This window comes from Acomys russatus, chromosome 20, assembly GCF_903995435.1.
Source record: "Acomys russatus chromosome 20, mAcoRus1.1, whole genome shotgun sequence".
Taxonomy (NCBI): domain Eukaryota; kingdom Metazoa; phylum Chordata; class Mammalia; order Rodentia; family Muridae; genus Acomys; species Acomys russatus.
The window spans coordinates 27,354,188-27,378,537 of record NC_067156.1 but is presented as its reverse complement, the minus strand read 5'-3'; the positions used below and the strand labels follow the sequence as shown (position 1 = coordinate 27,378,537).

The following is a 24,350-nucleotide window of genomic DNA, read 5'->3' as shown; positions in this document are numbered from 1 at the left end:
TAGTGCCAGCTAGCCTTGCAGGGGCGGGAGAGGGTGGCCTTACGACTGCTTTCTGCTGCCTTCTCCCAGGGTCCCAAGGCCAGGAAGCCACCTGTTAAATGGCCAGTGGGGTGTGTGGTTTCACTCAGCCTTTCCTTTAGGGGGGGTCACACCAGAGAGAGAAGAGAAGACAAAGTGGCTCAGCAGCCTCCAGGGGCTAAGGGCATGCCTGCCTCCTTTTCTGGGTGGACACTCCCTTCTAAGGGTGAATGGAAACTCCCTTTCAGCAGCTTACTTGCAGCGTTCTCATAGCCCAGTGCAACTGCAGTGCCTGCCACCACCCAGAAAGAAAGCTGCCCAGGACAGACAGAGGTGAGTGCCGACTCCTCCCACCTCCCACCTGTTCCTTGCTTGCTTCCCTCAACTCCCAGATCAGGTCTGGGTGGCAGACAGACTGGAGTCTGCAAAGAATCCTGCCTCTCACTCAAGAGGCGAGTTCAACCCCCCAGAAAGAACTCTGTAGGGCCAGTTCTTAGCCGGGAAGCAGGAATTGGTTCCTACCCAGTGAGTTATCCGTGCCTAGATCCAAGAAGAGGTTACAGGAAATTGCAGAGCGGCCAAATCCCATCACCATAAAGCTAATGCTTTTTAAAAAGCACAGCACAGAACAGGAAATAGAAGGAACTGGTTCTCCCTTAATGGGCAAAGAGGGGAAAACAAAACAAAACCTAAGGCCTGCAAATCTTCCATTTCTTGCTCCTCTCTGGCGTTTCTGCAAGATACACTTAATAGATTCAGTAACTCTTTACATTAAGAGAAGGAAAAAATGAAATAAAGAGTTTTGGGGAGGGTTGGTGGATAAGTAGGGTAGGGGAAGGAGTACAATTTGGATCTTGGTCTAACCTTCTGCACCCCTGCGTACAACATATGGGTATATGCCCATTTGGGGATGTGCGCAGGGCCCACTATGCCCAGCACGTGGATTTTGCTACCCCAGACACAGGTGGCCCTGAGCTATGGCTTACATATATCCAAGCTAATAAGACATTAAAAAAAAAAAATCCTGACAGGAGCCATGTATTTGCACAAATCCAGGATTCATATTCCAAACCAAGATTGAAGAACCTTAGGCAAAAGGGTGGTATTTTCTCCTCATCTTGAAAGCAAAGGCTTTGGCGTGGTGGTCCTAGGTGGGCAGGTAATAGCGACCTGAACCCTTCTCTCTCTATCCTTTGTCTGTGGCACCCTGTGACATTTTCTTCCCAGAAGGACTTGCTGTGATGATGGCAGTGTGGCTGCCAGCAGCTCAGCTGCTTTCCTGCTGCCATACTACTCCCTCTGGTCTCGGGCTTGTTTCTCATAGAACCAATGTGGAAGGGACTGCATCCATGGCTGCCACGGGGGTGGGGGGGTGGGGGGGTGGGACAGTCATCTCTCCAGTGCCGTCTAGATTGAGAACATTGAGGGCGGCTCTCAAAGGCAGTCCAGGGGTTCATCCCATGAGAAGGGGTTGGTTGCAGGAGCCAGGGCCAGCAGTTGTCACTGCGGGGCTCTGTTTGTAATGGCAGCTTTGGTCCCCTTCCTCTTTCACTCATCAATGTTACTGATAAGAGGTTTCAGAGGGGTTGGGCAGTGGTGGCGCACGCCTTTAATCCCAGCACTCCAGAGGCAGAGGCAGGCAGATCGCTGTGAATTCGAGGCCAGCCTGGTCTACAAAGCAAGTCCAGGACAGCCAAGGCTACACAGAGAGACCCTGTCTCAGAAAAACAAACAAACAAACAAACCAAAAAAAAAAAAAAAAAAAAAGAGGTTTCAGAGGAAGAATAATGTTTGGTAGGACGAGTCACTTAAAGATGCCATGTCATACCCAGAGACCACTGATAATAAGGAAGATGTTAACACCAGAAATCTGACTCTGGCTCCGGTCTAGACCAGCCTCATCATGCCCTGACTCCTCTAGCCTACCACTGCCTGTCTCACACGTTACTCTTCTCTCCCTTCCCAAATCCTTCTACTACTACTACTTAATTCATCTTGCCTTGCAACTGCCAGCCTCAAAGTACCGCTTCCCGTATGGCCCTGTCTAGTCCTTCCAGACACTTCCGTCATCTCTCGTCTCTGAACCTGATGACACTGTCAGGAGTGCTGTGTATTCTTTAAGAACTCCAGGAGGAGTTGGGCATGAGGATTCTCGCCTTCAGTCCCACTACTTGGGAGGCAGAGGCAGGCAGATCGCTGTGAGTTCAAGCCCAGTGTGGTCTACATAGCAAGTTTCTGCATCAAAGGCCAGCTTTGACATCATCTGGGGAAACTGAGGCAGGGTGTAGGTCTTAAGGCTGGCTGGTGACCCTGTAGACTTTTTTCTGAGGGCAACCCTCCAAGCCGGAACTGATTGTTACCAGCAATAGCTTCCATTGATGGTGGCAAGCGTCTAAAAAGGGAAAAGGAGAGAAAAGAACCACACACATCAACACTTAGACTAGATGATGAAGTAAGACAGACTCCAGCATGTCAGTTTCCAGAAGCTTCTTCTTTCAAGTTTCTCTTACTTTACATATTCATATACATACATACACACACACACACACATACACACACAATCACACACACACACACACATCTTGGTGGCTGGAACAAACTCTGAAGAGCAAGTTCCAACCCAAACAGCTATTGTACATATGCAAATATACTTTGGTAGATGGAACAAACTCCAAAAAGCGAGTTCCAACAACCTTACACACATACATATACACATGCACATATCTTTGTGGATGGAAAAATATTCCAACACACACACACATACACACACACACACACACACACACACACACACACACACGCATGTCTTTTTGTGGATGGAAAAAGATCCCAACAACTTTACACACATACATATACACATACACACAGCTTTGTGGATGGAAAAAAATTCCAACAACTTTCATATTTCTCCCACAGCTTATATAGCCTAGCAGGATCTTCCAAGCCACACAAAAATCACAATATGGCTACATTCTCTTTTTATTTAAGCAAATTATTACAATGGAGTATATGTTAGAAAAACATATCTCCAATACCTTCACATGATCAAATTTTTTCATATATGGGTGAGAAACAAACATGAAAAACAAGTTATTCCCAAGAACCCACATACATTTGTAACTAAACAACTTTCTATATTAACAGAGTAGAAGCAAGCAAGGTGATTTCTCAACCAGCTTTTCTTTACAGGCAGGCTGCAATTTGCTGTTACAAAGAAAGAATCAATTTTCCTAAAAGTAACCTTATGAAGATCTTAAAAGACTCACAAATCTAAACTTCTAAATAAAAATAATCAGCCATCTCGGCTTTAAAAATCTAAAAGTGCTCATCTACTCATTAATAATTTTATTAAATCATATCAGGAAGCTGAAGGCATAAATAAGTATAAGAAGTTAGTCGCCTTGAAGTCCAGCTTCGACATCATCGATAGTGCTAATTGGGTTATTTGTTGTCTTTGCTCACCAAACTCAAAAGGCCCCAAGCTTTATTATTAAGAGTGCACTTTTTCTTTCTTTCTTTTCTTTTTCTTTCTTTCTTTCTTTCTTTCTTTTTTTTTTTTTTTTTTCGAGACAGGGTTTCTCTGTGTGGCCTTGGCCATCCTGGACTCACTTTGTAGACCAGGCTAGCCTCGAACTCACAGCGATCCGCCTGCCTCTGCCTCCCGGGTGGAGTGCACTTTTTCTTAACTTCAAATCGTTTCTTACGATTTTCTGCATCAGAGCCACCAGCAAAAAGATCTTTACCTAATCTTGTTTAACGCTCTATTTTTCCAAATCCCTCCGAAGGGTCATTGTTAGCGATCTACATCTGAGGTTCTTTTCAAGGGTGGTGGTTGAATCATTAATCTGCGCCAGCGGCAATGCCTGAGAGAGATTACTGAGTATGCCCATGATACTGCCCAGCGAGGGGCTGGATGCCCTCTTTATAGTGCCCATACAATTATGAGGACCACAAGGGTAACAAGCAGAGCTATACTCCGTAACAGCATGGAGCTCTCAGGACACAGAGGTCTCGGGGGTCATGCCTCGCGGGACACATGCCCATCATGGGTTTGCTAACTGGTGGGCTGTATTCCATAAGTACTAGGGCTATTTTGCTGCTCCTCCTGCCAAGCCCCCAGCACAGCCTGGACTACACAGTGAGACTCTGTCTCAAAACAAACATTCTTAGTTTCTTTCCAATCTGAATTTTGCATACTTGGGGGGGGGGGAGGTGAAGTAAGTTTTATTCTCAGCCCTCTTTGTAGTATCTGACACATAATTGGTGTCCAATTAAGTGAGTTCAGTTAATTGACCAATAGAAAATTAGCCTGTTCATGGGGCCTCAAGTCTGACTGTAGAGGTAATAGAGCTCCAGCAAGCATCGGTGGAACTCAGAGTGCATGTGGAGATCCCATGGCACCATCCCAGGGAGTCTTCACTGTGAATCCACCCACCTGCATGCTCTCCTATACTATGACATTATAGGTGGGGCAGAGTACATGCCCTATGCATTCCTGTCATTTCATTTCCTGCTCCATTTAACATATAGATGCCTGTCAGTGGCATCTCCTGGTGCCTAATTTTAAAGCCCAAGAGACCCCAGGGGGTTGGCAGACTACATAGGACCCTCAGATGGTTTAGACACCTCCCTGCCACCTAACTTCTCAGTGCCTCTCTACAGGAGGCTTTATGTAATTTGGCCCCTCTTCCAGAGGTCAAGGGGTCATGGACTTCACGGAAGGAGATACTCTGGGGGTGCTGTAGAGAACAATGTGCTTTACAGTGAGAGGGGCAGGATGAACACCCCAAGAACTAGGATGGAAGGTAGGCTTTAGAATTCAAGCTTGCCCTCTTGGCACTAGTCACTAGACATGAGACCCTACCCTTTCCCCTGCCCCTGCCAGGTATAGCCAAGCAAAAAAAGAGCTAGACTTTTCTCTAGGGGTTTGTCTCCAGGATAGTCTTCAGGAGGCGACCAGATTCTAATATCAAGGGAAACCACATCTTGAGTATACGGAGACTTATTCTTACACCGTCCAGGCCCTCAAGTCACAAGCCATGGGCCTCTGGGCTGAAGCAAGAGCCTGGCTGCCGATAACAGAGCAACTCGCTTATTTGATGCACACTAGCCTGTTCATCATATGGGCTTAGCCTTCCAAAGAGTGGAGACCATTTGACTTCTGTCACTTATCTTCACACTGCCCTGTAATGAGAATTTTGGAATTTTGGTTTGTTAAAAACACAGAAATATTGAACCCCGGGACCTCTGGAAGAGCACCTAGTGCTCTTAACCGCTGCTGAGCCATCTCTTCAACCCCTGAGTTCAAGTCCCAGCAACCACATGGTTGCTCACAACCATCTGTAACAGGACCCAATGCCCTCTTCTGGTGTGCATGAAGACAGTGTACTCATATATATAAAAAAATAAATAAAAATTTAAAAACCACAGACATATAAGAACATTATTTTTGTTTTAATCCCAGATATAGGGATATGGGTCTGCTTTGCAGCAGCTGACTGTGATTTGACTCGGGCTCTAGCAGAGGTGTGGTTTTGCCGGATGTAGCTAGTTTCTGCACTTGTGTGACCTTTGGAATTTCTGGGGCTTTTCAGAGGGTTTATAAATGCTAGGGCCCTGAGAGGTGAGATGGGGGTGGGAGTGGGGTTGTTAGTGGCTTGCTGTTGGTTGCTGCTGGTTACTGTTGGTCACAGTTTGTTAAGTAGTCACAGGCAAAGAAGAAACAACAAGAAGAAATTAGATATGCTGATGGTAAAGATCGAACTTTCCTCCGAAGAGCTTGACATTCCTAGTCTAACCGTAGCATTGCCCCCTTTTCTCTCTGTCTTTTTTTCTCTCACAGTCCATTACTGAGGGAAACTAGGGCCAGAACTGGAGCCGGAGCCATGGAGGAATGCTGTTTATTGGTTTTTCTCTCTGTGGCTTGCCCAGCCCGCTTTCTAAAACAACTCAGGTCCACCTGCTCAGAGGTTGCTGCACCAAATCAATCCTTAACAAAAAGAAATGCTCTACGGAGTTGCCTACGAGCAATCTGAATGAATGGACACATTTTCTCAGTTGAGGTTCTTCTTCCCAGAGAACTCCAGCTTGTGCCAACTTGAAAATAAATAAATAAATAAATAAATAAATAAATAAATAAATAAATACATTTCCCAGCACCAAAATCCAGTAGTATCTCAACCCATGACAGGAATTAGCTAAAGGTGTGGTCTATTGTGCTATGGTCAGCTCATGTCTCTCCCACAGAGCATGGCCACAGACAAGATGGGCAGACCATAGATGGGAAAAAGAGGGTCCAGGGGCCTGGCCCTTTTCCTGTGTAGATTGCTTTAAGGGCTGCTTTGCTTGCATGGTTTTCTTTCCACCTGGATTTCAGATCATCCCTCTGTAAGCATTTACTGTCTGTCAATTTATCTCATTAATGTCCTGTGGTAGTGCTGACCTGGGATGTCCCCCTAAGGGCGCACATATATTTACATCACCGAATTAGGGATCCAGATAGGTTTGCTTGTTTTACCAAATAGCAAGGCAGTTACCAAACCAAGTGTTCTTACCTTGGGAGCTAAACTGGGCTTGGGGCATCTTGTTTTCTGAAATCAAATGTTAAAAATGTGTATGTGAGCACGGGGCCATACATTTTGTCAGATTTCCAAGGGGGCTTGAGACTGTCTAGGTTTCATAGCCTGCTGTGGGCCAGGCTGCAGGGCTCTGAGCACCAAGGCTGCATCTGAAACAGCAGTGCAGTTAGGCTGCCCCAGCCACACTTACCGCACCCAGGGACAGACATCGGCTCACAGAGGCTCCCCCATGGGCCTCTAAAGCAGAAGAGTTCTCACCCCCTGACTGTTGGGTGGATGGGGGTGATAAACAGTGTTAGCTGACAAAACTTGGATTATTTTTACCACAAAGACTTTGAGAAGGCTTAAGTCCAATACAGAAAATACAAATGCAAATAGAACCAGCGCTGGGTTCATCTGGGCAGGCTTGGCGCTGTGTGATGAGCAATGTGCAAGTAGCACAAGGAGTAGAGAGGGGTGCGTGGGGTGACCTGAGGGATGCAGAGTACTAGTGAGCTTGGCTTGGCCCCTAGTGCTAAGGAAGGGTACCAAACAGTTCTGACTTATCATTTAGCAAGAGTCTTCTGGAATGGCCCATGGGGCCGAAGGAAGAAACAGGAAGACAAATTAAGGAGAAATCACTGAAATCAATAATCCCAGAAAGAAATATTGGTGTTTGAATGAACTAGCCAATGCTCCCGTTGTCCCCAAATCTCATTATGTAGCACAGGCTAGGCTTGAACTCCTTATCTTCTGCTTCTAACTCCAGACTGCTAAGATTACAGGCCTGTACCACCTCACATAGCCTAGAGGCCAATCAGTAAGCAAAACAAACAAACAAACAACAAAACAGCACTGCAAACACCGTTTGCTAAGAAGGATCATATCATGGGCGTAGCCTGCTTCTACACACCTGGTCATCTTCAGGGAGGACAGCGCTAGTGAGGGTTGGTTCTATTCCTGAGTACTATATGTTGTTATCACAACAAGAACGTTTACATATCCCATGTAATGATGCAGGCTGGATCTGGCAGCATAGGTCTGTAATCTTAGCTACTTGCAAGGCTGAGACAGAGAGACTGTCTGGGCTACCTTGTGAGTTCAAAGCCGGCTTTTGTACTCCCAGCAGTGGGAAGGTATAGGCAGGAAGGTCAGAAGTTCAAGATTATCCTTACCTTACAAGGAGGTTTGAGGCCAGCCCAGAATATGCTAGACCTTGTCCCCCCCCAAAAAAGGAAAAAAGAAACTAGAAGAGGCACTGGTGGGGTGGGGGTGGGGGAGATGAGGGGGTAGGGAGTGGGGGCAGGTGGAGGGGGGTAGAGGGTGGTGCAATGTCAGAGTTGAAGCAGCCCATGGTGACAGGGACCCTTTCTGAGTGTCTCACCTGCAGCGGCAGGAAAACTGGCTAATGTTCTTGGGTGGCGATGAGGCAGGGCCTGGCACCCCCTCCTGTGAGCCACTGCACCCAATTTTCTGTCCTCCAGCTTTGCTGACGTGTTTGGCCTTGCGGTCACCTTGGGTAACTAATGCAATTTCTTGAGGATGTCTGCAGGGCTTCCCAGTCCAATTGGCAGCTGGCTCCCCAGGTGTCCAGGATGCCCTTGTTTCCTGATTGGGCATAAACAGGCGGAAATGCTCTGCTGGAGAGTGGTACTGAGCATCTCATTTTCCCTGTCAGCTGATGAGGATTTGTTGAGCCTAAACAAGGTCAAAAGGTCAAATGAGATTAGGCAGCATCTCACGGAAGAGCATCTCTTATTCAGGCAGAATGAATGACGCAGGAAGGGTAAAGCAAATATCTAACGTCAGCCTCAAGAGTCAAAGACAAGATGCCGGGGCATCTGTTCTGCCTGAGAGGAAGAAATTGTACTTCCTGGCAGCCTTCGGGATCTTGCCAATCTATTATACACAGGCGCTTCTTTCATGTCAACCAAATTAAAGAGTGAGAGGTTCCATGTCAGCTGTTCAGAGGCACTGAACATGTAATCAGTGAAACAAAAACAAACCAAACAGAAATGCTGTTCTCTACCTTGTTTTGTTTTGTTTTGTTTGTTTGTTTCCAAGACAGGGTCTCTCTGTGTAGGCTTGGTGTCCTGGACTCAATTTGTAGACCAGGCTGTCCTCAGACTCACAGAGATCCCCCTGCCTCTGCCTCCCTGAGTGCTGGGATTAAAGGCGTGGGCCACCATGCCAGGCACTTACCTTTATGGACGTCCTAAAACTACCCTAAGAGGTTTGGGGCTGGGCATCATGTCTGGCTCTTAAGACTCAGACAGGGGTGCCACCTGAGCTGTTGGCCCCAGCATTTCAGCCTTAGACAACTCTGGGCAAGCCAGCATCTCTGTGGATAACCCTACCAGGATTTTGGTCTGTTCTCAAAGATCTATTGTTTTCTGTCTTCCTCAGGCCACGCCTTTCCAGTGGTATGTGGTTTCTATAAAAGGTCTTATTGTGACAGAGAGGCTTTTAAAGTGGCCTAAGAAGATACGATTTCTGACACACACAAACACACACACAAACACACACACACACACACACACACACACACTGCAGAGGATCTAGAATACCGTGGGTGCTTAATAAGTGGCTTTGACAGCTATTTTTTCCACAGAGTATTTCCTGGTTTCAGGTCTATTCTAGGGCCAGACTTTCCTACTACACAATCTCACAGTCTCTTTTCACTCCAGATAATAGTGGGGCCAGGAGGCATCCCATTGTCATTGCTCAGGAGTTTAGAAACCTCACGCATAGTATTTCAAAAACAGGACTAGGCCTTTTAAACACGTTGAAATAAATATATAAATGGAGAAATTTTAAAGTAAAAAAAAAAAATAAATGCCAACATTAGGAGAACTATATTATAAATGTATCTTAAAGAACTGAGGATTTCTTTCCTAGGATTTGGAGCATAATATTGCCAAATACTATCATGTAGAAATCAGCATGTGTCAGTAACTAGGGCTTGCATTACCTAAAGGGTGGTGGTGTGTGGAGGTGTGTAATGGTGCTCACAACTGGATACCATGGATACATGGAGTGAAAGTGTCTGCCCACTAGCACATGCTCAGGTATATTTGATTGTCACGGTGCTTCAGAGTTTGCAGCGATGCCATAAGTTATTGAGCTCCTTGAGAAAGAAGGATTTGGGATCCTGGAAGAGCTGAATTGCCTGGGAGTAGCCAAGGACACATCGTGCTCAGGTTAATGAGTAGCAGGCTGAAGGGGGCGGGGGAGATGGGTTTAGTTCCACAGTGATTTTAGGAGGGGGTGTGACTCTGGGTCTGTGTCTTTTGTTCAGAAAGGGTCTTTCAGCACATCATTAAAGTATTACAAAATTTTCTACTAGGTGATTTTGTTTTCATAGCTGGACAGTTCTTAGGCCAGATCCACCAGAATGCTGGCATGTTCCTTTTCAGAGGCACAGATGCCACATTGGCAGTGTCTTATCTTTCTATTGCTGTGATAGGCATTGTGACCAAAACAACCTATACAAGGAAGGGCTTCAGGCTCACAGAGGGATAAACCCATTGACACTGTGGCAGAAAAGCATATCAGCAGGCAGGCAAGGCAGCAGGCAGGCATGTCAGCAGGCAGGTAAGGCAGCAGGCAGGCATGTCAGCAGGCAGGCAAGGCAGCAGGCAGGCATGTCAGCAGGCAGGCAAGGCAACAGGCAGGCATGTCAGCAGGCAGGCAAGGCAGCAGGCAGGCATGGGAGCAGACAGGCAAGGCAGCAGGCAGGCAAGGCAGCAGGCAGGCACAGCAGCAGCTGGAGCAGCAGGCTGAGAGCTCAAACCTAAAACCCCAAGCAGGAAGCACAGAGCAAGACAACCAGGGAATGGTGAGTGGCTTTGAAACCCCAAAGCCCAACCTCATCCACATCCTTCCTCCATCAAGGCCACACCCCCTAAACCTATCCAAATACTACCGCAACTGGGGGTGGGGTTGGGGTAGGACCAAGTATCCAAATGCCAGGGACAATGGGGGTGGGGGTGAGGAGCACACACCACACATCTCATTCAAACCACTGCAAACACCTTCTGATTTGGATTCCTGTGGCTTGCTGAATCAAAGCTGCCCAATCCAAAAGGAGTGCCTTGTCCCGGTTCCTTCAACAGTCTACTCTTTCCTCAGCTTGAGATCCTGAACAAGAAACACACACACGTGCCCTCATCCGAATGAATCTCAAGGGTGTATTTTTCATACCCAAAACTTTGGATTTCAACATGTGACACACTCTCCTGAAAAAAAAAAAAAAAAAAAAAACATTGACGGGGGGGGGGGGGGGGGGGCTCAGGGCTGTGCTCGAGGGCGGCTCCACATGGCACCCACCAGCAGCCTTGTTCTGTGTGTGACACATACAGTGGGGGCAGAAGCTCGCTCCTTTCTCGTTGGGAACCTGGCCAGCCAGTACCTCTTCTGTTCTTTCCAGGAAGACTAGGTCTGTACTGATGGGATGGCATCCCTCTGTAGGGCTTTTCTGAGAACCAGTGCTGGCTGAGAGACCTGCATCAGAGCCATGAGCTGTCTGAGCCTGTAGCCCCAGGTCTAGAAGCTGAGTTCTAGAAGGACTCCTCATTCTGAAAGGCCCAGGAACGGCCCTGGATGCTCATTCAGGCAACAGATCCCACCCCTACTTTTCTGTTACTACAACAAAATACATGACAGAAACAATTTATGGGAGAAAAGGTTCACTGTGGCTCATGCTTTCAGAGACATTTCAGTCCCTCAAGGGCGGAGAAGGCATGGTGACAGGAGGACAGAGTGGTGGCTGTTCACATGGGATACACCAGGAAATGGAGAGAGCTAGACCAGAGCCAGGGATAGGGAAAATCCTCAAAGACCAGTACCTACTGACCTCGCTCCATCAACAAGGCCCCACCTCTTAAAGATGTTATGGCCTTCAAAACAGTACCACAAGCTAGAGACCAAGCGAGGGCTCAAAACAAGAGGAACATTTCAAATTCAGGCCACGCCCCCATCCTGCCCTTACTGTATTCACTGCATTCATTGGTCGAGGAAAGAGACCTCAAAGGACATTTCCAGTTCCCCTACCTAGGTCTATGTGCCTCTGTCTATCTGAGCCATCAGGTGCTCAGGCCAGGGCCCACACACACGTGAATGCTCACTCATGCCCCGCAGGCTGAGATGCCTGCAGAAAGGAGATTCTTCTCACTGAGGATCGGAGATGATTAGTCATGATTTCAGTGATCCATATCCTCTGAGTCCACTTTAGTCCCTACCTGCAAGCCAGAGCTATTTGTACAGATGGCAACCCTCCTTCCTTCTCTGTGGTATGAAGATGACATCTGTGCTCCACTGAAGAGGTCCCAAGCTCACCTGGGGGACTCCCCTATGCTAGCTGGAATAGGTGGGAACTATGGTGAGGAATGCTGGGGACACTCTCTGCTGTCCCTCCCCAGCCCTGTGACCTAGTGGCCACTATCTTGCCCAGTTCCACAGAATACACTTGGTAGGGCATGGCTCTGGGAACGGTGTCTACATATAGACAGACACCTACACCTTGCAGAGGGACTGATGCCGGAACAGAGAAGGGCTCCCTTTCACCAGCAGTCTGATTTTAGAGGAGTGTCTTTCAACACAACCAGTTGTTTCCCTGGTGACAGAGGCCTCAAAATAAACAGGATTCTGCTCAGACAGTAGTCCACTGGGCTCAGGCTTCTGCCCCAAGACAAACCATGCTAAAATAACACCCAAGGTAGTTGCCGACACTGTCTGCTGTCTGTCGTCCCCAGGTCTGTTGCAGACAATCAAAAGCTAGGGCCACTTAGAGCTTTGTGTGCATTGACGACGTGGTGGGGTGGGGCTGTGTGGTGGTCTGCAGGCGGGGGCCCCTCTGCTAGTGAACAAGGGCCAAAGGCAGACCTGGAGGCCTGTGCTCTCTGCTCCCCCCACCCGCCTCTCTGCTTCCCACACAGCCCTCTGGGACTGGCATGGTGTCTGGAGGCGGGCCAGCAACCTGATGTGCATGCCACAGCCCGTCCCTCTCCCCACACAGCGCTGCAGTAAGTAATCCCGAGGTTCAGAGAGCCGGCTGGAGAGGCAGCCTCTGCACAGGGATTGTGACACGCAGAGCAAAGGCCACCAAAGCGGATTCCATCCCCCTTGTGAGCAAGTGGAGAGAGGATAGCCCCCAGCCTGCGGGTCCTTCAGGTAAGAATGGGAGGGGAGCGGTGCGTTATATCCAGAGCTGGTTATGGTTGCGTGCGTAAAGCTAGTAGAAAGGGAAGAAAAAAGGAGCTGTGAGGGTTGAGAAGTGTTTTAAACAGTTAGCAGGGAGCCAGCAGGCCTGCCAGTGTTCTCGGACAGGCTCCCCGGCTGGCTGCCTTGAACTGAGGTGCAGATGGCTCTGGAGGAAGGCCCCCCGCTGAGAGCACAGACGTGGAAAAATATCACTCACAGGTTAGAGGCTGCACAAGTAATCCTACACCACCCCTATCTCACCATCCCACCAAGCGCCAGCCCAAGAAGACCGGAGGGGGTGGGGATCAGCTGATTGACTGCCCTGGATGCAGCCTCCCTCTGAGATCTGGGGAAGCTGAAAGCCGTGGCCACAGTGGGTCCTGGCTGACGGTATCTTGCTGTGTCACCCTCAGCCTAAAAACTCAGCTGCCTCTGTAAACCTGTGGGAAGCTAGGGTAGAAAAGCTGAAGGTTTTGATGGGATGGACTCTGATGCTCCCTGCCCTGTCACCTGAGTTACTCATTACCTTCTGATCCTCTTCGATAGTCACAGCCTCATCTCAGGACACGTCCTTTAGGCTCCTGTAGGGACTAGCGCATACCAAAAGGGTGCAAGGCTCCTAGACAGGAGGCCTTGAAACTCTCAGACTTCTGGGTGCCCGGGTAGGAATTTCAGGCATTTAATCAAGGGTCATTTTGCAGAGACCTCGCCTCCCATCTCAGTCCCAAGAGCTCTCTCCGTGTCTCGCCTGAATTTAAGCCTCCATGCTTTCTTTAGCCCATTTAGTGCCCACTGCTCCTTCTCTTCCTTCTTGTATACCAGCACCTTCGTTTTTTTTCTTTGAGGATGTCATCTATGGAGGGGGAGGGTGGTGTTAGCGTCTCATGCTCCAGTGGGGAGAGAGGGACATCCCAAGAGACGCGGCCCCATTCCTCTCACTCCAAACCAATGCTTGACCCTGTGGCAAAATGTTGAAAAGATAGTTCAGCTGGCAAGAGGTTTGCCATATAAGCTTAAAAGCCTGAGTTGCATCTCCAGAAGCCACTATTTTTGTTGCTGCTTTTTGTTTTTTGTTTTTGTTTTTGTTTTTGTTTTTTGAGTTGGGTTCAGTAGTGAATGCTTGAAAGCCCGTTGCCAGCAAGGAAGAGACAGGGAGATCTCAGGGCTCACCAGCCAGCCAGGCTAGTCTCCTCACTGAGCTCCAGGTCTGTGAGAGACCCAAGCTCAAAATGCAACAGAACAAAAACAGGAACAAGCAAAACCTAAGGTGGACAGATCCTGAGAGGTAACATCTGCGGTTGTCCTCTGGCCTCCGCATGCACATGTACCCAGGAGTGTACACACACACACACACACACACACACACACACACAACTAAGGACAAATTGCCTTGCTTTGGGGGTAGTGGGATCCAGAGAGAGCTGGCTGCCCTGGCAAGGACCGTAGCCTGTGTGAATAACTGTGGCTTGGTGGAGACTCTGATTCACACTCATCAATTCCCTCTGCCTCTGTTTCCTTTGTGTTGATCACTGAGAGCTTCCCAGGAAAGTCCCCTCTTAAAGCTGTATCTTGGAAGGCAAGTACAACAGTTTGAGGACAGCCAGCTGAGGATGCAGGGACAACTTTTCTTCTCCTTGTCACTGTCTTTTAATGTGCGAACACGTGGGCTTGGTAATGAAACAAACGCTTCACTTAAAGCAAAAGTAGTAAATAAAAAGTTAAGCCAGAAAGTGATTTTTGTGTTTGCATGCCCTTGCCTGGTTCTTAAAGGGGTTTAAGGGAACAGGTCACGGTTAAGTGGTGCCAGTCACAGGTGAGTGGCACCAACAGTGCCGATGCTCTTTTCAGGGGTGGTGGCAGGTGGACATTCTATCTACACTAGCAAAGGGGTCTACACAACCAATCCAGGGAGAGATGCTGAAGCCAGCCTTTTTGCAGACATGCATTCTATGGAATCTGAATAAGTTAATAGTCAAGGACCCGCCACCCTATACCAGCTGCCAGGGGCACAGAGAGTACACCCACTGCTACCCATTGTCAAGGCATTGCTTAGCTGACACAGTACCCCTTGATTTAAGTTGCTAGGACAGGAGTCATTCATAGCTATTCATGCCATGGGCCTACCCTGCTTTAAGTAAAGCTAGCATCTACTCACTGTACACAGATCGCAAATGGGCAAATCTTTTTCCTTAAGAAAGGATTCATGCCAGGTGGTGGTGGCGCACACCTTTAATCCTAGCACTCAGAGAGGCAGAGGCAGGCGGATCTCTGTGAGTTCCAGGCCAGCCTGGTCTACAAAGTCCAGGACAGCCAAGGCTACACAGAGAAACCCTGTCTGGAAAAACAAAAAGCAAATGGACAGGGACACACACACACACACACACACACACACACACACACACACACACACACACACACCAAAAACAAAAACAGAAAAGAAAAAAAGAATTCACAGACCTGCAGGGTTTTTTTTTTTTCTTTTTTCAAATCAACTACCAATAAGGTGTCCCCGTATCAGAGCTTCCAGCCCAATCAGAGAAAGGAAAGGAGCTACTGAGTGTATAGGTAACAGGATAGGAGCCAGCTCCAGGGCAGTGGACAGCACGGACAGAAGTCAGAGAGGTAGAGGACAGAAGAGCGGCTGTTCCAGTTCCCAAGTCACAGTGAGAAGGAGTATTGGCGGGGCGGGGAGATGGCTCAGTGGGCACAGCCATTGCCACACACACACACAGGGACCTGAGTTTGGACCCCCCCAGAACCCATGTGAAGACATCACAGCACACGTCTGTAATCTCGGGGCTCCTGTGTGAGATGGGAAGCACAAACAAAAGACCCACCAGAAGCCTGTGGGCTGAAGAGTCTGCATACACACCAAGGAACCGCGGAACAGAGACCCTAAAAAGGAACCGTGAAACAGAGACCCTAAGCTTAAACAAGATAGAAGGCAAAGGTCAACACCTAACGTTGTCCTCTGACCTCTACATGCACACCATAGCAAGTGCATGTGTGCACCCACACATAAGTGAATACACACACACACACACACACACACACACACACACACACACACACAACCACACACTCCCACACACAGGGTGGAGAGCAACTTAAGACATCTAAAGTCAACCTCTGATCTCCATATACATGAATACATATGCACCTGCACATATATGTACACATATAAATATGTACACAGCACACACACACACACACACACACACACACACACACACACACACACACACACAAAGCAATGTGACACAGTGGTGAAATGCATGGATTCTGCAGTGATGCAGCCTGAGGTCCAAATCCTGACACTCTTGCCAATCAGTGCTGTGACCTGCCCCTCAATTTCCTCACTTGTAAACAGCCTTATTAAGGGCAGGATCAAATGAGGTACAGCCTTAGTCCACCACCTGGCTTTCAGAGAATGTTCCTGAGCCCTGAGGAGCACCCGTGCTCTGGCACTTTTGCTTAGGCATAGTGCTCTGTTTGTATCTGTGAAGATCTGGAGACAGAACAGCTATTGTCCTAGCCACCAGTGTTTCTCGTCCTTTCTGTGTCCAGGCACTGGACTCAGCTTTAAGTCTGCCAACAGGGGTGAAGCTGGGGCTGGCACAGACGCAAGGCCGAGGCTCAGTGGAGGGGCAGTTTACTTGTGGTCCCACAGCTCCCACGGGCCAGCATGTCTGTGCTGCTAACTGGGAAAGCATTCCAAGAGACAGGTGGAACTCAGTGACAGGAATTCAGTAACAGGTGACACTTGAAGGCCTTAGAGAATAGGCTAGAATTTGTAACCACTGGTTGGAGGTGGCAAGGCCCTAGCATGGGTCACAAGCAAAATCTCAACCTTAAAGACTTACAGCCCATGGCCCACCCACACTCCAGGATAACCATGAACGCACCCCAACATAAAAACAAACTTACTTAAAACATTACAAGGTTTTTTAAAAAAAGATTTTGTCTTTTTTTTTTCTTTCATAACTTAATACATCTTGACTGTGAACTTTGTAGATGATAGGATCTGTCACAATGCCCAAAGGCTAGACACCACTGACAGTCTCGGGGGGCAGGATCTTTGGAAATAATGTGTACTAAATAGGTACTGTGGCTGGCCTCTAATTTTCCTGAGCCAGGCAGTGGGATGGCGGGGCTTGAGAGTACAGGAAATGAGGCGAAGAACAGATTTGGGTAGGAAGGAAACCGCTGAACCAGGACTCTCTGAATGATGGAGCCTAAGTTCAGAGTTGCCTGAGCTAAGTCCGAGGGTAGCATCGGGTGGCCTTGGTTGTAGAGATAGGAGGAAGAGATAATCTAAAACAAAGGCTCTTAACCAGGCAAGTTTACAGTGAAGGGAAAGATTTGACTTCTCTGGAGAATACAACCAAGCGTAGCCTGTGGAGACTCAATACCACCTCTCTAACCTTGTTCAAGGAATGTTGGTGATGCTGACAGGTGTGAAAGGGCACGCCTACCTTGCAGGGGACTGTGCTGGTGTGGTTGGTTACTCATGAACATGACACAGTTCTGCCCCTGGTCCAGGGGTTTTAAATTCCTGCTAGGCTCAGTGGAACAGGTCTGTAATCTCACGTGCTCAGGAAACCCGCCTGGGCATTTAGGGAGACTTTATCTCAAAATGTAAATCAGAAGGAAGGATGAGGAGACAGCTGAAATGGCCCACCTATCATGCATAAGGCCCTTAGGTTTAATCTTTATCCTTATAAAGGGCTGGGGGAGGGGAGTGTTCAGATTTCCAAATCCTATGCATAGAAGTGATTCAGTGGGTTCATGGAGGAGCTGGGATTCTGTATTTCCTTTGTGATGTGCAGATGGTCCTGGTATCTTTAACCCACAGGCCACAGTTAGAAAGACTTGGATCTGGCTACCCACTGGGGGCCCTTTCTCTGTATTGTTAGTAAGGGGAACACAGAGTTGTGTGGCCTGGGTGGCAGTTGGCCTCTTCTTTGTCACACTGACTTGCCTGGCAGACCTTCTACCTATTGTATCAACACTATTGTGTACAAGACCCATCTCCTGTAGTGCTCTTTTCCCATGAATCCTTCACAACAGCAGCGCTACTAGGCAGATGCTGTTACTATACACATCTCACTACTGCAAGGAATGGGCCCACCACCAGGAAGAAGTGGGGCTGGGATTTGAACTCATCACTCGCGGGGCCCAAATACATAACTGACAGGCTGTTCTGTGAGAGTAGATTCAGTCTTCCTTTCTCCATCTTAGGTGTGTCTCCTTCTCTGCTTCCCATCCTTGTCTTGCCCATCTTTTTCCAGAGGGTGGCATGTTCCTACGCTTCTCCACCCATGCTGCATTCAGTAAGTCAAAAGGGCAGGGAAATAGGTGTGTAGAAGTGGGAATAATAGGTTTAATTCATATGCTGAAATCACCCCAATCCCTAGAACCCCAGAATGTGGTCCTACTTGGAAATAGGTCCTTTCAGAGATCCAAGTTAAAGTGAGGTTGTTAGAATGACTTTCCTGTCTAATAAAGAAGGGAGATTTGCACACAGAGATTTATACAGAGGCAGGAGGGTGTGAGGAGACACAGGCATGAAGGAGAGGGGAGTTCAGCAGAGTTTTCCTTACAGCCCTCAGAAGGAGCCAACCTGACAATGTCAGGGTCTGAAACTCGATGAAGGAAAGACCTCAGACTTAAATAGTATGCAATCAGGAAAGAGCATGTATTCTGCAGAAATCCAGCATACTGGAGTCACCACTTAGACAAAATGGTGCCCCTGAGGCGAGCTCCTGGGCTCCTTTTAAAGGCATTCAGGGGAATCCCAAGAAAGGTTAGGTAATCTTTAACATGATTGGAACATTCAAACTGAAAAAGTGAGGGCAACCTTAGCCAGCAGTCATAAGTTAATCATAAGACAAGAGATTTCCAGATGGCAGTAAATCACCCTTAAGCAATTAGACCAACAGTAAATCACTCTTAAGCAATCTTATCTTCCTCTGACCAGGTGGCTAGGCCGTCTCTGATTGGCTGCCCTTTTTCTGCAGTAATCTCAGTAACCACTGAGCTCATTTCTGAGGACTGGGGACTTAGGCCTGTTCTAAGCAAACAAGAAAATGAAGCCAGTCATAGAGTACCTTAAGGCTTATTTAACCAGGCCCCCTTCACAACACCTTTCTGTTGTTTTCTCCACTCAGCAGCCCCCACCAAGTCATATAAAGTAGGAAGACAAGTTCTAGTGCTTCCTCTAGGTCCTAACCTTGGGATGGCCCAGATGAAGGTCAACATAGTGTGCCAAGTTGGAGCAACATTTTAAATTTTAGACTCTGGGAGCCTTTCTGCTGTCTTTAGTGCTGCTCTCGAGAATGCTAAGAAGGTCCGAGGCTCGGGAAGGACTGAAGGAGTGAGGAGGGAAGAGAAAAGGAGGCAGGAGAAAGAATTGAGATGGGGGCTGTGGTAGATTTAAGCAATGGCAGTCATAACCGTGCCCAGTCATGCAGCTCACTGTGGGGACTCTCTGCAGCCAGGAAGCATGCCAAACACTGAGCTGCAGCAGGGCCGGGACCCATAATTCCCTGAGCAAGAGAAGCCACAGATGGAGGCGTGACTATCAGTCTCTTTGGGTGACCTGCAGAGCACATAGCAGAGGTGCCTGGGGGGGTAGGCAGGGGGGGAGGCATGGGGGGGAGGTGGGGTGTGTGTGGGGAGGTGGGGTGTAGGAGGTAGGGGTGAGGTCTAAAACTGAGATCTGAAAGACTGTCACATGGAGGTGAAGGAGGGCAGAGGGCGCCAGAAGGTCACGTGATGTGAGGAGGTGTGGCTACCAAGGAACCAAAGCAAGGCCAGTGTGGCTGGAGGACAGGAGGGAGGGGCTGCATAGGAGAAGGGCCTGTTGAAGGTTTAAGTTGTATATTCTCTCTCTCTCTCTCTCTCTCTCTCTCTCTCTCTCTTTCTCTCTCTCTCTCTCTCTCCCCCCCCCCCTTTTTTTCCGAGACAGGGTCTCTCTGTGTTAGCCTTGACTATCCTGGACTCACTTTGTAGACCAGGCTGGCCTCAAATTCCTGGCAATCTGCCTGCCTCTGCTTCCGGAGTGCTGGGATTACTCACTTTGTAGACCAGGCTGGCCTCAAACTTATGGCAATCTGCCTGCCTCTGCTTCCAGAGTGCTGGGATTAAAGGCATGTACCACCACCGCCTGGCTAGGTTGTATTCTCATTTGCTTCTCTGTTGCTGGATAAACACTAAAAACAATGTGGGATTACAAGTTACAGCCTGTCCTCAAGGGTAAGAAGCAACTTCAGGTCCTAAGAGTTTATTTTGGCTCGCAGCCCATCAAGGCAGGGAAGGCATGTGGGGCACAAGGGTAGGGTCTGACCTCACTGCACCCATAGACTGAAAGCCAAGGGAAACAGAGAGTTGGGCCAGACTGTAAAACCTCAAGGCCTGCCTCTGATAACCCACTTCCTTTGTCAAGGTTCCATATCCCAAAGGTCCCACATCCTTTTAGATGGCACTCCCAGCTGGGCACCAAGTGTTCAACTGTGAGCCTATGGGGGACATTTCACATTCAAACCACAACAGACAGTTATTTGTGGTCAGTAGGTCCCATCAGTAAGTTAAGAGCCAAGCAGCGGTCCTAATTCAGGTGACCCGACCTCACTGGAAGTACACAAAGGTCTCAGGGACACAGCCTCTGCCTTCTGCTTGTACTCTGCCTGCAGTAGGAAGAGCTGGCACACATTCAGGGATCTAATTGTTCAGCCAGGGCTGGGAACAGTGGGCAAAGTTGAGGAAAGGAGGGGACAGAGGAGAGTGAGCGTAAACAGAAGAGAAGGCTGGTAGAGACAGAAATGAAAGGGGACAGAAGTTTCTGGGTGGGGAAATGCAAAGGCCACAGGCTAACTGTGTCTCAGTCATGACTTCATGCAAGAAGGTGTGAGCAAGCATGGTGGAGCACACCTGTAATATCAGCACTTGGGAGGCTAAGGCAGGAGGATCAGAGTTCAAGGCCAGCATGGGTGTATAGGTGGAACCTGTTAAGAAAGAAAGAAAGAAAGAGGAGGGAATGAGGGAGGGAGAGAAAGGAAGAGAAGGGAAGGGAAGAGGAAGAGGAAGGAAGAAAGAGAAGGGAAGGGAAGGGAAGGGAGGGGAGGGGAGAGAAGAAAGAAAGAAAGAAAGAAAGAAAGAAAGAAAGAAAGAAAGAAAGAAAGTGAGCAAGCAGTGAGTCAGGCCAAGGAGTGAGACTCTCTGGCTTGGGATTGCCTGGCGTACCTGACACCATGCTCCCTTCCCTGGGAAACTTATCAATAACAATTGCCAAGGGAATAAGTCACCTGTCACAAAAGTCCCGCTACAGAAAACTGGACGCAGTTTACTTCCACATTCTCTGCCACAGAAGGAATCCCCTTTTCTTTGGACTTGAACAGAGACACTGGAGATGGGCAAGCAAGAATGGACTCATGGAGTAACCTGGGAGGCAAGAGAGCAGCCGAGCACTTGAGGGGACACTTGAGCTCCGTGACTTCCCTCTTTTCCTCTGCTGGCCCTTTCCTGCCTCCCAGGCTTTGCCACTGTGCCCTCAGCCTGGAATGCTTTCCTTTGAGTTCCTCACATAGCAGAGTGTCTGGTTTTGCTTATTCTCAGCCTCAGGCCTTACCTCAAAGCGGCTTCCTGTTACTCCAGTCTTAGCCAGTCTCTCTTATGTGGACTTACCCCCCAAGCAGTGGCTGCTGTGCCAATCTTTAAAAACATTGTTATTGCCTTTTCTGTTAGAACATAAGCCTCACAGGGCAGGAAGGCCTGCCTTGTCTGTCTCCGCCTCCTCCTGCCCCCTCCTCCCACCCCCTTCCCCCACCCCCACGCTCCCTTCCCAGGACCTAGGACAGAGGCTAGCCACAGAGTAGCAGCTCAGTAGCCAGATGACCAGCGAATGAGCAAATCACTGCATCTTGGGAGTTGGTGAGTCAAGGCCTGGGGCAAAAGTGAGTGCTCAGCCCACGCTCTTCTGTCCTTACAACTTCCTTGCATCTGAGGGTGAAGTTGTGAAACCTGAGCCCAGGGCCTGGCAGTTCTCAGCTGCTCTGGTTTGGCTGCCTTGGTGTCATCTCTACAGAGGCACTTTAGATCATCTATGGGTCGTGACTCCCTTAGAGTCAAATGACCTTTTCACAGAGGTTGCTGAAGACCATTAGAAATGTCAGATATTTACATTTCACAAGAGTAGGGGAATTTGGAGTAGCAATGAAAATAATTTTATGGGTGGGGGTCGCTACAACATGAGGAACTGTACCAAAGGGTCCCAGCATCAGGAAGGTTGCGAGCCGCCGACTTAGGCAGATCAAAGCCCATCCTAGGTGTGCTGTTCACATACAGATGAGTAGCCTCACACCTGAGAGGCATCTAAAGCAAGTGAGTGACATCAAGTCCCAAAGAGGACACAGGGGTTGGGCTTTCCCCAGGTTGATGGGGGAAGTGGCACATATTCATCACCCAGCATGTTCCAGGTGCACTAGAAGAAGAAAGAACTTCTAGAAGGTGCCACTTTCTTTGTGCCTTCATCAGAATCCCTGTGAGAGTCTGACGCAGCAGGGGCAGGGAGTTGGAAACAAATGCTACGGAGCTTTGTCCTGAGATCTCAGAGTCACACGCTAGCTGGCCTGGCTTTTTGAAGAAAGTGACAAGGCACAGTCTTCTTCCTTCGGTTCAATTATTATGTCTGGTAGAGGGACTTTCCAAGTGGTAGGTGCAGGTTAGGTTCAAAATGGCATCTTTCAAAAGTTCTTCCCAACTCTGAAATTTTCATGCAGCTAGCATGAAAATTAATTCTCATTCTCCCAGGCTAGTTGGGGGGAAGCAAAACACCATCAGGCTCTGAGTAGGTCAGAAGTTTTCTGACGGCTGCCATTCTTACCCATCCTTTTTGTTTTGTTTTTGTTTTGTTTTGTTTTTCGAGCCAAGGTCTCTCTCTGTAGCCCTGGCTGTCCTAGACTCACTTTGTAGACCAGGCTAGTCTTGAACGCACAGTGATCCGCCTGCCTGTGCCTCCCAAGTGCTGGGATTAAAGGCATAAGCCGCCACGCATGGCTCGTACCCATCTTTCTGGAGCCTGAGGTGCCCGAGTGTGTAGCATACTGGTCAGTGACAGAGGCAATAGGGTAAAATGGTCTGGGTTCAAATTCTGGATCCGGCACTCCGTAGCTGTGTGTTCCCAGTCAGGTTAGATAACGTGTCAGGCCCTATTAAAGAAACAGCACCTATCTTTACAGCTCTTGCCAGGAGTCTGTGAGCTAACACAGGTAAAATTCATTGTGCCTGTCCGTGCTGCCTCAGTGTTAGCTGTTCCCATCCCAGGGGGTTAGGTGTCTGAGACAACATCCACATGCTTTAGTACACAATGCATAGACAGCAGCTAACATTTCCTCAAGGAAATGTGAACTGTTATTGCTGCTGACAGAATCTGCAGTCTGGCTAAGGTTTCTGTAACTCTTCATATGAACTTTTAAAAAAAGTAAATATAGTAGTAGTAGCAGCAGTAGTAATACAGACCCCATGAAGCTTCCCCCTCCCTGCTGATTCTGGTAGCCCTGCCCCAAGTCCCCTGAAAGAGAAGATTATCATTCTGGATTATTCCTCATGTGAGGAACGTGGAACCAGCAAGCATGAGCCCTCTAAAGTGCTGAAGGCAGAAGCCCTGAGCAGATGCAGGTTACCTGTTTGGCACAGACCTTTAGAAGTCCCCAACAATGACTAAGGACACGCAGGCTTTTGTTCCTTTTGTCCTATGCACACAAAGGCTTTGGGCTTCCTACCTCAGAAGCCATAATTCGTCCATGCAGGGCCTCCCCCAAAATTGTGCTCAATGTCCCCTGAGGTTGGTGTTGGGTTCAGATCATTCGGAGAAGGGTGCCAAGGACCACAGGGGCTTCTGATAGTGGCAGATTCTACAGCCACCGCCTGCCTGGTGCTCTGCCCTCCCTCCTACTGACCCTAGCTAAGGAGCTGTTCTTTCTGCTTCCCTCTCTGTGAGAAAGCCTGGACAGGGGCTGGGGGAGGGGCGGGAAGGGGGGGGTATAGTCAGACTAGAGGTGATACAGGAAGCAAAACACAGCTGTGTCTACTGATGCGTTCAATTCCCTGGCCTGCCCTTGTGGCATCCCAGAGTTGTGGCTATGGAAACAGCCGGTGGTGTGATCAATGTCTCAGTGGCCTGAGAATTGCTTGCCTTGCACCAGGTGACCATGAGCACATCACTTGGCTTCCGAAGCAGCTTAGAGAGATGGAGTCTGGGAAGGGGTCCAGGCTGAGATCTGGAGGAGGAGATGCTGGCAGCACCCACGCCCCACTCAGCTCATCTTTTACCCCTGAGGCCCAGGAAGTAATATGAATTCAAACCGGGGCTGCTCTCCGGGGACTTTAGACAGCTTCTCGCTGAAGAGTGATGCTCTCCCAAAAGGAAGCTGGAACCCCTCCAGTCCCACTTTGGCCCTTCCTGATACTCCCCCCACCTCCCACTGAGCCTGAGGGTTTAATATACAGCTGGATCTGGGTGGATCCAGAGGTGCACAGTGCGAACAAGCAGGGAGGGAGGGCGTTTCTAAGGCA

At 48.7% G+C, this 24,350-nt stretch overlaps 1 protein-coding gene across 2 annotated transcripts in view; it reads left to right on the top strand.

Annotated features, from left to right (window-relative positions):
* Positions 1-12,614: 12,614 nt before the first annotated feature.
* Positions 12,615-24,350, top strand: part of Fgf1 (fibroblast growth factor 1) — a 130,502-nt gene continuing 118,766 nt past the window's right edge. For both annotated transcript variants that reach the window (XM_051164013.1, XM_051164012.1), the window contains exon 1: positions 12,615-12,746. The gene's annotated coding sequence lies outside the window, so the exon portion shown is untranslated. The remainder of the gene's footprint in view (positions 12,747-24,350) is intronic.